At 38.5% G+C, this 17048-nt stretch overlaps 1 protein-coding gene across 9 annotated transcripts in view; it reads left to right on the plus strand.

The window, feature by feature from the left end:
• Positions 1 to 17048, plus strand: part of LOC105473304 (protein phosphatase 1 regulatory subunit 12A) — a 159338-nt gene that overhangs the window by 62104 nt on the left and 80186 nt on the right. The gene's annotated exons all lie outside the window — the stretch shown is intronic.

Raw genomic sequence — 17048 nt, forward strand, 5'->3', positions numbered from 1 at the left:
AATATGATACATAGTTCTCCAGTGAGCCTGTTTACTTAGTTTTTCTGAAGATTGTCTTTTTAAAAAAATACATGTTTTAGAAAATTCTGTGAGAAATAGTCATTGTGTTCTCTACTACCTTTAATGTGTGGGTACATATTAAAAACATCTGATTGTTTTAAGCATTTAACAATGGAAGTGTAGATATCTTGAAAAATAATTTTTTCATTAAATTATTTTTCTTGTTACTATCTATCCACACAGTAAACAGTTGTGTTGTCTCTCTGCTCATATCAAAGCTTATCAATGAATAAATATTAAACATGAGAATTCTACTCTGTAAATATCTTAATAAGCCTTCATAGTTTTATCTCTATACATTTTACTTTTTTTCCCCGTTTGTACTGGAGATACAATATCTAAATTTCAAGGCAGAAACTGGATGGTGAAATGAAAAGTGGGCCTGGGAACGGTAAGGTCTGAATTACCTGAATTTTATTACTGACTCTGCCACTTACTATACGACATCTTTCCATAATTTGTTTCCTCTTTCTGAGCCGTAATTTTTTTGTATATAAACTGAGGAAGTCTTTTTCCCATTGCAAAACAGCAGTGGTTGTTCACACTTAACAATCATGATTCTCAAGTTCTTTACTTCCTTTTTGGACTTTCCTGTTCAATAGAAGACTTAAATCTCTTCATAGAAAAAAAAAAATAAACCGGTTAATTATGTATTTATGTTTATACTTAATGATTAGGCTCTGGAGTTAATTGATATGGAATATGTATGCCTCCTGAATCACTATCAAGGAGTTGGCAAGCTGTTTAATTTTTCTAGGCTTTAGTTTTCTCCTCTAAAAAGTAATATTTCCTAGGTTTGTTGTGAGGATTAACTGAAGTAATTCATCAAACATAGGACCTGGCTCATAGGAAATAGTACATGTTAACTTTTGACCATTACCTTTTGTATCTACACTGGGAAAATGAAAACTCAACCTCTTTCTTCAGATGTTTAATTCTTGTTTCCTTTTTGTATTAATGTTTCTGAGTTTGAAAAGACAATATTAATTGTCTTGAATAATTTCTTTGCATAGACTTGATTAGGTCACAGACCTATTGTGTAAGTTGGAATGCTTTTAGCTGCAAGTAATAGAATACCCAATTTAAAATGACCTAAAGAATAATGGCACTTGTTATACAGGATAAAATATCATTTAGAGGAAGGACATTTAGATTTATTAAGCAGCTCAGTGATGTCAGCAAGGACCTGGGATCTTTCAGTTTTTTCTTCTGCATTTCCCAAAAATGGATCTTATTCTTAGCCTTCTCCCCTCATGGTTACAAGATGATTGCAACAACTCTAGAATTGTGTTTTACATATCCACATCCAAAAGCAAATAAAAAATGGATTTCGAGTAGAAAATATTCTCTCCATATTCTGTGTACATCAAAGAGGAAAACCTTTCCAAGGGAACCCTCCAGTTGCTGAAGACATCCCATAATGAGACTTCTTTTAGCCTGGTCCTGGTCATTTGTCCATGTTGTAGCTAGGAAAAGTAAATATCTTGGCATATTTAGCTTTTACCTGCTAGTATATAAGAAGCATGAGGAGAAGGGTAAGCAGTTTGTTGCAGTTGCTAATATTATCAGTAGGGTGACTATTACTTTTCATTTTTTGGAGAGTGGGATATGGAATATATGCTTTACAGGACTTGTACAAACAAAAGTGACCTTTTGGTGCCAAGGTTGACTATAGTTGCTAGTCTAATTACTTTAGTTTGAATTTATGACTGTGCTATAGACTATGGAGTTTCCTGGAACCAGATTAAAATTAGAAGAATAAGTTTTCCTTTTTATTCTTTCTGCCACATGAGATCTTTTTTACAATAATGACTTTTTATAAAGGGCAGTTTAGCATATACTGGATGATTTGTTAAGGTGATGATAGCCCAAAATCCTTCCAAATGCTCAATTATTTTTATCGGCATAATCTCTTTTAGCAGGCTGGGCATGGTGGCTCATGCTTGTAATCCCAGCACTTTGGGAGGCTTCGCTTGAGCTCAGGAGTTCGAGACCAGCCTGGGCAACATGACAAAACCCCAGGTCTGCAAAACATACAGAAAAATTAGCCAGGCACAATGATGTGCACCTGTAGTCCCAAATACTCTTGAGGCTAAGGCAGGAGAATTGCTTGAGCCTGGGAGGTAGAGGTTGCAGTAAGTTAAAATAGCACCATTGCACTTAAGCCTGGGTGACAAGAGTAACACCCTGTTTCAAAAAAAAAAAAAAAAAGAAATAAATACATTAAAAACACCTCTTTCAGCAGTTAATTTCACTAATGATTAAGTGAAATTATTGAAACCCTAGTTTTCTTGGGTATAGAAAAATAATATTCTGATGGCCTAATCGATAGGGTGAAGATAGTCTACAGATCAGAATGTTTTATAGGAATGAAAGAAAGCACTTATAATAATAATAATAATGTAGACAATAGTTACAAACCAGGGGATAGGAAACTGGGGCATATGGTCACTGTGCTAACTGAAGTATTTTGGAGTTAAATTTGTTGCAAATCCTAGTTCTCCCGTTCACTAGCTTTGTGTCCTTGACCAATCTACTTAGTCTCAATAATTTAAGATTATTTGTAAAATTGGAAAGATCTAGGTTCTTCCTGAGCCTTTTTTCTCATACTGCATTCCACTTCACATTTTTCACTCTGTCAATACTGGACTACTTTTAGTTCCCCAACACTCCCTACTGGTTTACCTCAGTGTGTCTTTCTTCATAATAGTTTATTTGCCTGCTGTTGCATTACTTGAGCAGCTTCTACCAAACTCTAAAGATGCAGTTTGTATAAGGGTCATTTCCTCCAGGAAGTGTGTCTGATGTTCTTGGCAAATTCATCATCATCATCTCTAACACATCAGTTGTTTGTTTATATGCTTCTTCACTAACTGCATTTATGCACAGAATAGTAGTAAATCATCCCTATTGATATGTGCAGTTAAGCCTAGATTCATTTACTCTGAGGATTTGAGGATGATTAGGATACATTGAGTTCTAAATTTTTAACCTCTGTTGGAAATAGTAGAACAAAGAATGTCAGATTACAGTTTCATTTCTAGGCATTTAACAATTTTACATTTGGCCTGTAGCGTAATTGAAACCAAGTGAATAGACCAGATGAATGATGGCTGTTCATATTGTGGCTCAATTATCTCACATTTTCACCAAAATAATTACCCTTAACTTTTGCTTATTCTTAACAAGGTAGAAGTCCTAGGGAAAACTAAAAATACAGATTATTTAATAATGCCCTTTATTCAGAGTAGAATGGAGACAAGTAAATGAAGTGAGTTTGTGGAGCCTGATTTTATGTTCAGCATATGCATTGTTTTAATAAATACTGTCTTGAGTTTTTCATTCTTAAGAATATTATTACTTTAACATGTTTTTAAAATTATGCAGTCAGTAAATATTTGAGCACCTACTGTATATATCATGTCAGATACTAAAATGTATGCATTAACATCATTCTTTTCCTTTGGGGTGCTGCATCAGTATTATGGGCGGAATAGTGTCACCCAAAATTCTTAGTTGAAATCCTAACCTCCAGTACTTCAGAATGTGATTCTATTTAGAGAAGGGGCCTTTAAAGGGATGATTAAGCTAAAATGAAGCCGACGGAATTGTTTCTGATCCATTCTGGCTGGTTTTCTTATAAGAGGAAGACATTTGGACACAAAAAGAGACACCAGGGTCCCTCTCATAGAGAGGAAAGAAACCATGTGAACAAACAAGAAGGCAGCCATCTACCAAGCAAGGAGAGAGGCCTGTGAGGAAACCAAAGCTGCTGACACATTGATCTTGGACTTCTAGGCCCCAGAACTGTGAGAAAATAATATTTCTATTGTTTAAGCCACTCAGTGAAGAGGTCCTTCACATCCCTTGTAAGTTGGATTGCTAGGTATTTTATTCTCTTTGAAGCAATTGTGAATGGGAGTTCACTCATGATTTGTCTTTCTGTTTGTCTGTTATTGGCATATAAGAATGCTTGTGATTTTTGCACATTAATTTTGTATCCTGAGACTTTGCTGAAGTTGCTTATCAGCTTAAGGAGATTTTGGGCTAAGACGATGGGGTTTTCTAAGTATACAATCTTGTCGTCTGTAAACAGAGACAATATGACTTCATCTCTTCCTATTTGAATACGCTTTATTGCTTTCTCTTGCCTGATTGCCCTGGCCAGAACTTCCAATACTATGTTGAAAAGGAGTGGTGAGAGAGGGCATCCTTGTCTTGTGCAGGTTTTCAAAGGGAATGCTTCCAGTTTTTGCCCATTCAATATAATATTGGCTGTGGGTTTGTCATAAATAGCTCTTATTATTTTGAGATATGCTCCATCAATACCTAGTTTATTGAGAGTTTTTAGCATGAAAGCCTGTTAAATTTTATCAAAGGCCTTTTCTACATCTATTGAGATAATCATGTGGTTTTTGTCGTTGGTTCTCTTTATGTGATGGATTACATTTATTGATTTGCATATATTGAACCAGCCTTGCATCCCAGGGATGAAGCCGACTTGATTGTGGTTTATAAGCTTTTTGATGTGCTGCTGGATTCGGTTTGCCAGTATTTCACTGAGGGTTTTCACATCGATGTTCATCAGGGATGTTGGCCTAAAATTCTCTTTTTTTGTTGTGTGTCTGCCAGGCTTTGGTATCAGGATGATGCTGGCCTCATAAAATGAGTTAGGGAGGATTGCGTCTTTTTCTGTTGATCAGAATAGTTTCAGAAGGAATGGTACCAGCTCCTCTTTGTACCTCTGGTAGAATTTGGCTATGAATCCATCTGGTCCTGGACTTTTTTTGGTTCGTAGGCTATTATTGCCTCAATTTCAGAACCTGTTATTGGTCTATTCAGAGATTCAACTTCTTCCTGGTTTAATCTTGGGAGGGTGTATGTGTCCAGGAATTTATCCATTTCTTATCGATTTTCTAGTTTATTTGTATAGAAGTGTTTATTGCATTCTCTGATGGTAGTTTGTATTTCTGTGGGATCAGTGATGATGACCACTTCATCATTTTTTATTGTGTCTTTTGGATGCTTCTCTCTTTTCTTTATTAGTCTTGCTAGTGGTCTATCTATTTTGTTGATCTTTTCAAAAAGCCATTGATTTTTTTTGAAGGCTTTTTTTTCTGTCTCTGTCTCCTTCAGTTCTACTCTGATCTTAGCTATTTCTTGTCTTCTGCTAGCTTTTGAATTTGTTTGCTCTTGTTTCTCTAGTTGTTTTAATTGTGATGTTAGGCTGTCAATTTTAGATCGCTCCTGCTTTTCTTGTGAGCATTTAGTGCTATAAATTTCCCTCTATATACTGCTTTAAATGTGTCCCAGAGATTCAGGTGCATTGTGTCTCATTGGTTTCAAAGAACATCTTTATTTCTACCTTCATTTTGTTATTTACCCTTTAGTCATTCAGGAGCAGGCTGTTCAGTTTCCATGCAGTTGTGTGGTTTTGAGTGAGTTTCTTAATCCCAAGTTCTAATTTGATTGCACTGTGGTCTGAGAGACAGTTTATTGTGATTTCTGTTCTTTCACATTTGCTGAGAAGTGTTTTACTTCCAATTATGTGGTCAGTTTTAGAATAAGGGCCTTGTGGTGCTGAGGAGAATGTATATTCTTTTGATTTGCGGTGGAGAGTTCCGTAGATGTCTATTAGGTGTGCTTGATCCAGAGCTGAGTTCAAGTCCTGGATATCCTTGTTAATTTTCTGTCTCGTTGATCCGTTTAATATTGACATCAGGGTGTTAAAAGTCTCCCACTATTACTGTGTGTGAGTCTAAGTCTCTCTGTATGTCTCTAAGAACTTGCTTTATGTATCTGAGTGCTCCTGGATGCATATATATTTAGAATAGTTAGCTCTTGTTGAATTGATCCCTTTACCATTATGTAATGGCCTTCTTTGTCTCTTTTGATCTTTGATGGTTTTGAAGTCTGTTTTATCAGAGACCAGGATTGTAAACCCTGCTTTTTTTTTTTTTTTTTTTTTTTTTTTTTGGCTTTCAATTTGCTTGGTAGATCTTCCTCTATCCCTTTATTTTTAGCCTATGTGTGTCTTTTCACGTGAGATGGGTCTCCTGAATACAGCACACTGATTGGTCCATTTACATTGAAGGTTAATATTGTTAGATGTGAATTTGATCCTGTCATGATGCCAGCTGGTAATTTTGCCCATTAATTGATGCAATTTCTTCATAGTGTCGATGGTCTTTATAGTTTGGCATGTTTTTGCAGTGGCTGGTACCAATTGTTCCTTTCCATGTTTAGTGCTTCCTTCAGGAGCTCTTGTAAGGCAGGTGCTTTTGCTTGTCTGTAAAGGATTTTATTTCTCCTTTGTTCATGAAGCTTAGTTTCGCTGGATATGAAATTCTGGGTTGAAAATTCTTTTCTTTAAGAGTGTTGAATATTGGCCCCCACTCCTTTCTGGCTTGTAGGGTTTCTGCCAAGAGATCTGCTGTTAGTCTGATGGGCCTCCCTTTGTGTGTAACCCAACCTTTCTCTCTGGCTGCCCTTAACATTTTTTCCTTCATTTCAACCTTGGTGAATCTGACAATTGTGTGTCTTGGAGTTACTCTTCTCGAGGAGTATATTGGTGGTGTTCTCTGTACTTCCTGAATTTGAATGTTGTCCTGCCTTGCTAGATTGGGGAAGGTCTCCTAGATAATATCCTGAAGAGTGTTTTCCACCTTGTTTCCATTCTCCCCGTCACTTTCAGGTATACCAATCAAATGTACGTTTGGTCTTTTCACATAGTCCCATGTTTCTTGGGGGCTTTGTTCGTTTCTTTTTACTCTTTTTTCTCTAAACTTCTCTTCTCCGTTTATTTCATTAATTTGATTTTCAATCACTGATACCCTTTCTTCCACTTGATCGAATCGGCTATTGAAGCTTGTGTATGCTTTGTGAAGTTCTCGTACTTCATCAGGTCATTTAGCTCTTCTCTACACTGGTTATTCTAGCTAGTCATTTGTCTAACCTTTTTTCAAGGTTTTTAGCTTTCTTGCTATGGGTTTGAACATGCTCCTTTAGCTTGGAGAAGTTTGTTATTACCAACCTTCTGAAGCTGACTTCTGTCAACTTGTCAAACTCATTCTCCGCCCAGTTTTGTTCCCTTGCTGGCGAGGAGTTGTGTTCCTTTGGAGGAGTAGAGGTGCTCTGGTTCTTGGAATTTTCAGCCTTTCTGCTCTGGTTTTTCCCCATCTTTGTGGTTTGATCTACCTTTGGTCTTTGATGTTGGTGACCTGTGGATGGGGTTTTGGTATGGATGTCCTTTTTGTTGATGTTGATGCTATTTCTTTGTTTGTTAGTTTTCCTTCTAACAGACAGACCCCTCAGATTCAGGTCTGTTGGAGTTTGCTGGAGGTCCACTTCAGACCCTGTTTGCCTGGGCATCACCAATGGAGACTGCAGAACAGCACATATTGCTGCCTGATCCTTCCTCTGGAAGCTTCATCCCAGAGGGGCACCCATCTGTATGAGGTGTCTGTTGGCGTCTACTGGGAGGTTTCTCCCAGCCATGCTACACAGAGGTCAGGGACCCTGTTGAGGAGGCAGTCTGTCCGTTATCGGAGATTGAATGCGATGGTGGGAGAACCACTGCTCTCTTCAGAGCTGTCAGGCCGGGATAGTTAAGTCTGGAGAAGCTGTCTGCTGTCTTTTGTTCCGATATGCCCTGCCCCCAGAGTGGATTCTAGAGAGTCAGTAGGCCTTGCTGTGCTCTGCCCAGTTCTAGCTTCCCTGCCATTTTGTTTACACTATGAGCCTAGAACCACCTACTCAAGCCTCAGCAATGGCGGACGCACGTCCCCCTGCCAAGCTCCTGCATTGCGGGTCGATCTCAGACTACTGCGCTAGCAGCGAGCAAGGGCGTGAGACATGCCAAGCCAGGCATGGGAGGGGATCTTTTGGTCTGCCAGTTGTGAAGACCGTGGGAAAAGTGCAGTATTTGGGCAGGAGTATACTGCTTCTCCAGGTACAGTCACGCACAGCTTCCCTTGGCTAGGAAAGGGAAATTCCACGACCCTTTGTGCTTCTCGGGTGAGGCAACGCCCTGGCCTACTTCAGCTCACCCTCTGCAGGCTGCACTCACTGTCTAACCAGTCCCAGTGAGATGAACCAGGTACCTCAGTTGGAAATGCAGGAATCACCCGTCTTCTGCGTCAATCTTGCTGGGAGCTGCAGACCAGAACTGTTCTATTTGGACATCTTGGAAGCGACTCTCATTTGAACATATTGATGTGTTTCAGTCCATTGCAGCTATTATCCTTATCAGTTGGCAAACTGAACCATCTTTGTTCATTGAGAGGCTCTTCAAGTTGGCTTCCTAAGACCTTGGGACATGACCAAATAAAGTGGTCTTTATAAGTTTCCTTACTCTCTGGTATTGCAAGATTTTTCAGACTAATCTTTTACATTCCTGCCCAAGGCCTAGAGTCCTCATTTCTCCAAGAAACCTTGTTCCTTGGGATGGCTACTGAGAGTACTCATTGCTTTTGGGTCGGTCATTGTTTCCAGGTCGAAATCAGCACCAAAGTGTTTTTTTCTTTAACCTCTTCTATCCTGTGTCACCATCTTTCCTCTCATTCATTGCTGGGAAGCACAGGATTAAAGTAAAACATAATTACTAATTTGCTACATCATGTATGACACATACATTACCCTGAGTATAATAATACCACCACCACCACCAGTATGGTTACTGAATCATTCGAAGTTTTGTTTTTGAGGGTTTTGTTTTGTTGGCATTTCTTTTTGTCCTTAGTATATTCAACTTGGAATATACCATCAGGTTACTATGTGTTGAATTCACTTGAGAGTTTACTTTTTTAAATTTTAATTTTGTTTTATAATTTACGTAAAATACTAGTTCCAATGGCAATACCTGCTCTACCACCCTATTTCTTCCCATACCCTATAAAAAAAATTTAAAAAACTATCTTCTAGTTTGTTAATAAAAGTATTATTTTAATTGAAATATTAACCCCCCATCTTTTTAAATAAATGATAGAATATCACACACATATTTCTCCACTTTGCTTTTTTCACTTAACAGTCTATTCTGGAGATCACTATCTAGTGGAGTATAGTGATACTCGTCATTGTTCTTTTCAGTTGTAGTACTCCACTGTGTAGTATTCATTATAGTTTATCATTTATTCAGCATGTCCCTCTTAATTGACCAATGAATGTTGGTTAATTGAATGACTATAATTTTAGTCTTAGAGTTGTCCCTTTTTTTGTATTCTTGCAAGTTTAGGAATTTTTATGTTTATCTGTAAAATATTTTGTATATGAATAAGAAAATGTAATGGTTAACATTTTGCTTGCCAGTGTAATTATTTGGATATAATCTTTTCTGTTACTTAGTTTTGTCACCACATTTGATTTTTAGGCTTTCACAACAAATATTTAAGGCATGTTTTTATCTTGAATAGCTTTAGTGTTCAATTTTCCAATATAAGAGGGAAATTAGCCCTGTATTAGCCTAGCATTATATGGCTTCACAGTACATGGAAAAGATTATTAATTGGTGCACTTAATACATTTTTCTTCTTGTTTAGAGTAACTTTAAAGACACTGCTATTGAAGATTTCATATCTTATTATAAAATGCTCATAGGATTTTGCTCGTTTGTTTGAGACAGGATCTTGTTCTGTCGCCTAGGCTAGAGTACAGTGATGATTGTAACACATGGCAGCCTGGACTTCCTGGGCTTAAGCAGTCCTCCTGCCTCAGCAGGAGTAGCTAGGACTATAGACTTGTACCACCGCTCCTAGCTACTTTTTTTAGTTTTATTTTTTTATTTTTGTAGAGACAGAGTCTTGCTGTGTTTTCCAGGTTGGTCTTAAACTCCTGACCTCAAGTGATTCTTGTGCTTCGGCCTCCTTAAGTGTTGGGGTTATAGGAATCCGCCACGCGGTCTGGCCCAGTGACATTTTCAGCATGGAAAAACTTTCATTAGCTTTCTCACTCGATCATTAAAGAATTAGCTATTTAAGGATATAACTTTGAAATATGTGTGGCCGGGCGCGGTGGCTCATGCCTGTAATCCCAGCACTTTGGGAGGCCGAGGCGGGTGGATCACGAGGTCAGGAGATCGAGACCATCCTGGCTAACACGGTGAAACCCTGTCTCTACTAAAAATACAAAAAATTAGCCAGACTTGATGGCTGACGCCTGTAGTCCCAGCTACTCAGGAGGCTGAAGCAGAAGAATGGCGTGAACCCGGGAGGCAGAGCTCACAGTGAGTGGAGATTACGCCATTGCACTCCAGCTGTGGGCGAGGAGCAAGACTCCGTCTCAAAAAAAAAAAAAAAAGAAATATGTGTGGCGACTTACTGTGTGGCTTGGCTTTTCTTCTTCGTTATAGCCTTTATTTTATAAACATTAAACGGAATCCTAAGATTTCTCTTGCTCAGCTTTAAAATATATCCAGTATCTATTTCTCATCACCTTTTTCCATCTCCATTGATCCTGGGCACTGCTGTTTTTCTTTTTTTCGAGACAGAGTCTCGCCCTGTCCCCCAGGCTAAAGTGTAGTGGTGCAATCTCAGCTCACTGCAAACTCCACCTCCCGGGTTCATGCTATGCTCTTGCTTCCGCCTCCTGAGTAGCTGGGACGACAGGCATGCGCCACCACGCCCAGCCAATTTTTTTTGTATTTTTAATAGAGGCGGGGTTTCATTGTGTTAGCCAGGATGGTCTCAATCTCCTGACCTTATGATGTGCCCGCCTTGGCCTCCCGCTGTTGTTTTTCACTGGAATTGTTGCAGTTGCCTCCTTGTAGGCATAACTGTCATCTTTCCCATATCTATTTTTTTCACAGTAGCCATATGATCGTTTTAAATTATTTTGCATAGGGTAACATGACAGTTTTATTGAAAGCCTATCAGTGGATTTATGCTGCATTCAGGGTAGAAGCCAGAGTTCCGGTGGCCTACAGAGGTATGCTTTGGTGGCTTGTCACCTCTCTGACTCCATTTTCCACTCTTTTCTAGGCACTGTCCTAAACCTATGCTGGTCCCTTGGCTGAGCCTTTAAACAGACTAGGCATCTTGCCTCATGGCCTTTGCATCTGCTGGTTTCTCTGTCTAGAATTCAATAATGTTGTTATTTTTCATGCTTTGAAAACAGAAATTTCAAGAATTTCAGAAATTCTTACCAAATCTAAGAAAATAGACCTTACGTCCCCCCAGCAATAAATATTATAGTACAGGAGTTAAGAGCTCAGGCTCAGGCTCGGGAGTTAGGCAACTCTGTTTAAATCTTAATTCTGTTAAGTAATTCTTGTCACTTCGAGTGAGTTACCAGCTTCCCTAAGTCTCCGTTTCTTCATTCATAAAATGGAAATATTAATACCTGTACCTAATGTATAAGATTATTGTGAAGATTAAATGAGATCATGTGTATAAGACACTTGGCACAATATGTGGCAAGTATTTCTATTCAGTAAATATTAGCTGAATTAGTTCTTATTGTTTATAATGTAATTTATGGTTACCACTTTTCAGTGAAAAATAGGTAAGCTCTTGGGTTTCCCGGATTATTTAACAAAGGAAACTATCATTTTGTCTCTTGGTTTTAGGGCAAGCTTATCTAGAAGAGAGGAGCAGAGGAGAATGAAGTAGTAATTTGTCATATTTTCATTCGTATGTTGTTATGTGGGCCATAGGAAAGTTGGCAAATCCATGAATTTCAATTTTATTATGTATTTCTTGTGAAGAATACTTTATTAGTACAAAGCATATCATGTATTTTGATTAGAAGTCTTGGAGAAATTAAGATCTTAGGAAAACATTAACATTTTATTTGGGGTATTTATATTCTTGTGTAATAATAATGAGATACATTTGCTAAAAGCTATAGATGTTCCCATATACATTCTTATTTGGGTTTTCATGGAAATTTATGGGAATGTTCACTGTTATTCCTATTTCACAATCAGAACTGGACTCTCATTCTTGAGACTTAAATTCTGATGATATTTTTTCCATTATATCATAACTGATAGTAGCATTGGGCACTGTGAGATTTGAAGATGGCTGCAACATAGATCCTCATCTTCAGGCTTATAGATAGATACACGTGAAGTCAATTAACTCTAATACTTGATAGACTAAATGGACCAGTGTACAAGGAACTCTGAGGAAGAAGTGCTTAATTCTGTCTAGGCCAATTAAAGAAAGATTCTAGAGGAGGTAACAGACGTTTATTTTAAATGATGAGTGTAATTTTTGCCTCTGTGAGTTGGGAGCTGCCTGAGGAAAGTCATGTCATTCACGAATGAGAAATAATATACAATAAAGTTCTTTTAACTGGCTACCACTGTATTTATACTTACCATTTCTTTGTTAAAATTATTGACTGATATCCATATGCCTAAACAGTGCAACTAATAGGTCACTTCTACTAAGCTCACAGTTCTGTTTCCAAGAGTTGAATTGCAAACTTACCAAAAGTTATTTGTGTTTTCTGCCTGTTAATGCCTGTCATATGCAAAACCAGAATATTGTTGCTGAGATAACAAAGTTGAATATTTTGCAAAGACTCAATGGCAGTGCCCTAAAATGATGGTTGCTGTTTAATTAGATGCGGGTGAGACAACTGAAAGACTGAAAGAAAAAAGAAAACCGGCCGGGCGCGGTGGCTCAAGCCTGTAATTCCAGCACTTTGGGAGGCCGAGACGGGCGGATCACGAGGTCAGGAGATCGAGACCATCCTGGCTAACACGGTGAAACCCCGTCTCTACTAAAAAAATACAAAAAACTAGCCGGGCAAGGTGGCGGGCGCCTGTAGTCCCAGCTACTCGGGAGGCTGAGACAGGAGAATGGCATAAACCCGGGAGGCGGAGCTTGCAGTGAGCTGAGATCTGGCCACTGCACTCCAGCCTGGGCGACAGAGCGAGACTCCGTCTCAAAAAAAACAAAAACAAACAAAAAACCTAAAAAGATTGTGTACTCAAATTGCTTTGTTTTTGGACTTCAAGTTTTTGGTGCACTGTAAAGACAGTTTGAAATCTTAGATAACACATTACGAGTATCATTTATGCAAGAAAGACAGCATGGATTTATAGTCATGAAGACATCATCCAAAGAAATAGACTAGTCTTCACTAAAGGATGGATAAATAAATATACATTTATGTCTTCTGTGATTAAATAAATGCATTATTTATGCATATGTGTTATATTCTATGATTACCTATTTCAATCAGCCTTTTTGGTTAACCAAGCAAATAGTGGTTCTGATTGCATTAAACAAAAGGGCCTCATTGGAGCCATAATTTCTTGGAGAGAAGGCATTAGTGGAATATGGAGAGGGTAGCAGATAAGACTGGGAAAGTGAGCTGGGGTTACAATGTAAAGGATTTGTATGCCATGCTGAGTTTTTCCTTTGATGGTGATGCAGTTTTAGGGAAGTGATGACCTTTCAGACTGGTTTTTTGGAAGATTCTTGACAAATTAGAGAGGTTGGGCAAGAAAACTAGGGCAGTGGCAGTGAGATTGGAAGTAGAGCAAATCTGAAAGAAATTTGGAGAATAGAATTGATAAGTCTTGGTGTGATTTACTGGATCTAAGTACTAAAGTAGAAAGAAAAATCAAAAGTGGTGCTAATGATGATAATAACTAACATTTACCAAGTGCATACTCTGTGTGTGTGTGTGTGTGTGTGTGTGTGTGTGTGTGTTTTTACTGTTCTAAGTCCTTTAAATAACGTAATTTCAGTCATCCTAACAGTCACATAAAAAATGTACTACTAACTACAGGCCCTTATGCATAAACCACCATAACTGCAAAAAATGAAAACATAAATTTTAAGTTTGTTGTAGGCACATTTGGCAACAGATCATGACCTGCACTGATGGGAGGCTCTTTGTAGTCTTTATCTCACTTTACTGTGAATGTGAGGCTTTTTTTGCAGAAATATTTTTGTGTTTTGTTATGGAGTGCTGCCCCAGACCTGGTGGGAGTGTTATATAATCTGTAATATTATCTTTCTAAAATATGAAAAATTTTTACTTCTGCTGGTGGAAACGTAAATTAGATCAGCCATTGTAGAAAGCAGTTTGGTGATTTCTGTAAACCTAAAACAATTAACATTTGACCCAGCAATCCCATTATTGGTTATATACCCAAAGGAAAATAAATTTCTGCCATAAAGATACATGCACATGTATGTTCATCGCAGCACTATTCACAATAACAAAGACATGGAATTTTCTTTGTTTTTCTCAGACTTCTTAGGGTGAAAAAAATATGAAAAATTTTGAAATTTGGGTTTAGGTGAGAGATAATAGACCTGTATTAATAATTGTTATTTGGGGGCCAGGCGCAGTGGCTCATGCCTGTAATCCCAGCACTTTGGGAGCCTGAGACGGCAGATCACGAGGTCAGGATATTGAGACCATCCTTGCTAACATGGTGAAACCCCGTCTCTACTAAAAATACAAAAAATTAGCTGGTGTGGTGGCAGGCGCCTACAGTCCCAGCTACTGGGGAGGCTGAAGCAGGAGAATGGCGTGAACCCGGGAGGTGGAGCTTGCAGTGAGCTGAGATGGCGCCACTGCACTCCATCCTGGGCAACAGTGCAAGACTCCATCTCAAAATAATAATTGTTATTTGGCTGGGCGCAATGGCCAACACCTATAATCCCAACACCTTGAGATGCCTAGGTGGGAGGATTGCTTAAGGCCAACAGTTATAGACCAGCCTCGGCAATATAGCTACCCCATCTCTGCCAACAACAAAAAAATTATCTGGGCCTGGCGGTGCATGTCAGTAGGCCTAGTTTCTTGGGAGACCGAGGTGGGAGGATCGTTTGAGCCCAGGAGTTTGAGGCTGCAGTAAACTGATTGCATCTGTTCACTTCAGCCTGAGCCACAGGATGAGACCCCGTCTCTAAAAAAAAAAAGGAAAGAAAAAAAAAAATTATAGATGAAGAGACTGAGTCATAGAGAGAAGTCACACAAAATATGTGGCAGAGCTAGAGTTTGAACCTACACAGTCTTAACTTTTCAAATGTGCACTTTAGACACTACACTATTCTTCCTCTCTTTCTAGCCTTTGTCATTGGGAAAATGATGCCATTAAACTTATTAAGGGATCTAAAGAGCGGAATTAGGGGAAGCTGAAGAAGAGGCAGACAGTGTAGTAGAATGTTAATTTAGATTGGTCTAATTTGAGCTATCAATGGAAAAAGTACAGTAGGAAGCCAGAAATATTTTGGATATATTTATAATGCTCATACTGGATTTCATCAGATCTAAGGTGCCATCATTGTAACATCATAAATACCGATTTTAAAAATTAAATAAAAGTATGGTTCAGTATTTATTTGTATCCCATAATTTCCCCCAGCCCCCTCTTCTGCCACCCACACACAGCATCATTCTCTGTGCTACTTAGAGTATTGTTATATAACATTACTTGCTTGGGATTTTCTTCTGCGTCATTGATAGGCATTCTGCAAGCTTTGATGTTGGCACTTTCTTGATCTTACCATAAAGTTGTCAACAAAAAGTTTTCAGACAACATCCAGAAGAAATTTTATATAATAGTTAAGGTCAACAAATATGGTTCCAACAACACACATAACTCAACTGCAGTGAAAACAATACAAATAGCTGTGACTGGTGCCACATGTGGATGATAATGACAACCCAGTCAAATCTGCCATCTGGCCAACATCAGTTTATACAAAGTCACTGATTTTAAGATTCATTGATTGTAGAAGATTTCAGTGATATTAAAATGTGTAGGAAATGCGCATCTTAGAATTGTTAAACAGTAAGTAGTACTTTCGCCTCCGAGAATTGGAAGTTGCAGTATAAAGTGAGATGCTAGGGCACGTAAGGGTTTTTAACAAACAAATATGTGGTTTCAAAGAGTTAATATATAATTAAAGAGGTTTAGAATCAATTCTCTGGGGAAAAATTGAGAGAGAGGTTCTGTCTTGAGCATTTCCTATGTTTAAGGCATGTAAGTGTTTTTAATAAATACATGGTTTTAAAGAGTTAATGTATGATTGAAGAGGTTTAGAATCAATTCTCTGGGGAAAAAAATGAGAGAGAGGTTCTGTCTTGAGCATTTCCTATGTTTAAGAGTTACTTTATGAAGAAAATGTAAACACTTTCCCTAATTGTGAATTTGTCTTTTATAAATGACAATCTAGGTGCCACATTTCACAAATAGATTAATTTCTCTCCTAAGTGTTAGCCTCGTCTTTGTTATTGGTAAAATTAATTTTACTACATGCTGAGTACAACTAAAAACTCTGAATCTTATATGTAAAACACAAGAAGACTCTGAAAGGTGGAGAGAATAAGGCAGAGGAGCTAGGGATCTCAGGACCCAAATAATGACACAGCAGTAGTTCCCTGCCTTTTTTTTTAGCCTCATATATTCCATAATTAGAGCTGAAGAAGCTGATAACCCAGAAGTGCAATGGCCACAGACAAAAAAGTGGCAGCAAAAGTCCAATCTTTTAAATACTGGTAGAGGGACACCCTAGCAAGACAGAAAACTTTTTGAGAATAACCATTCTACTTCAGCCAAGCACCACAGAAAAAAACACTGGTCACACTCATACCAGCAAAGGCCAAGTAGGGATCCTAGATTTCCATCCTCACCAAGCTGCAATGAGGCACCCTAACACCTCCACTGGAATTGTGTCAGATTAGGCCAGGTACAGAGTTGGGACTTTAATTCCCATAGAATGGTTAACTAGCCCTTCCCCAACTTGTAGTGTAACTGGAGACCATGTGGGAAGCCAAAACTTCTACTTTTATTTGGGAGTAAAGAGGAGCTTCTGCCCTTCCCTGCTAAGTGGCATCAGAGGAGTCCTATTGGAGAATGAATACTTTCACTACTTCTTTTTTTTTTTTTTTTTTTTGAGACGGAGTCTCGCTCTGTCGCCCAGGCTGGAGTGCAGTGGCCGGATCTCAGCTCTCTGCAAGCTCCGCCTCCCGGGTTTACGCCATTCTCCGGCCTCAGCCTCCTGAGTAGCTGGGAC

This window comes from Macaca nemestrina, chromosome 10, assembly GCF_043159975.1.
Source record: "Macaca nemestrina isolate mMacNem1 chromosome 10, mMacNem.hap1, whole genome shotgun sequence".
In the NCBI taxonomy this organism is placed as follows: Eukaryota; Metazoa; Chordata; class Mammalia; order Primates; family Cercopithecidae; genus Macaca; species Macaca nemestrina.